Raw genomic sequence first — 784 nt, forward strand, 5'->3', positions numbered from 1 at the left:
AAATTATTCGAAGAGTGGCGCATTCTTGTTACCCTTGGGACCTGCAAGCAAAACCGCCAAGACTATTAACGCCTCAATTATTTACCCTTTCGAAACCAAAATTGTTCCACCATCTAAAGATCCTTCCAATTAGTTCGAAAGCGATCGTTAATCAACCCCCGTTAACCGACCACTTATCCAACTCCTCTCTATCGACGACTCTTTGCTACCTTCTCTTTCCTTTTTTTTTTTTTTTTTACGCGTCCATTATTTATCCCCTCCCCTTCTTTTTCCCATTTCCACGATATTATATCACGTTGCGATTATTATCGGATATTCCCCTTGGTAGAAAAAGAAAAAAGGAGGGGAGAGGAAAGCAAAGTTTCGACAAAATCAATTAACCGATCATCCCCTCCTACTCGAGCTCGAGTCTCGTTTAATATTAACGCGTTAATTCGATCGTATTCGATTAACGAAGAATATTATCATTATTATTACACGCGAGTGTCGACAAATTCCCCTTGTAATAAACATTATGATAAACATTATATCGGATAAATATATGTATATATATATATATTTCTACCGTATCATTGGATACGATGGAAATTTGATTGCGATTTAAATGAAATTAATTAATAGCCGGGCGATTATTAGGTGAAAAACGATAAACAAAACGATATAACACCCTTTATCGTTACGTTGTATATTATAGGAATGGAGGGATAAAAGGTGGGGGTAAAAGTCGAGCCGCCATTTTGTTGGCCGGGAGCAGCGCAATCCGTTCCTCGGGAGCGCATCGAAT

The 784-nt window shown here is 38.3% G+C and overlaps 1 protein-coding gene across 1 annotated transcript in view; it reads left to right on the forward strand.

The window, feature by feature from the left end:
* LOC102673310 (protein sidekick-like) overlaps positions 1–784 on the forward strand; it is a 64800-nt gene that overhangs the window by 45579 nt on the left and 18437 nt on the right. The gene's annotated exons all lie outside the window — the stretch shown is intronic.

Source organism: Apis dorsata, unplaced genomic scaffold (assembly GCF_000469605.1).
Source record: "Apis dorsata unplaced genomic scaffold, Apis dorsata 1.3 scaffold_28, whole genome shotgun sequence".
Taxonomy (NCBI): Eukaryota; Metazoa; Arthropoda; class Insecta; order Hymenoptera; family Apidae; genus Apis; species Apis dorsata.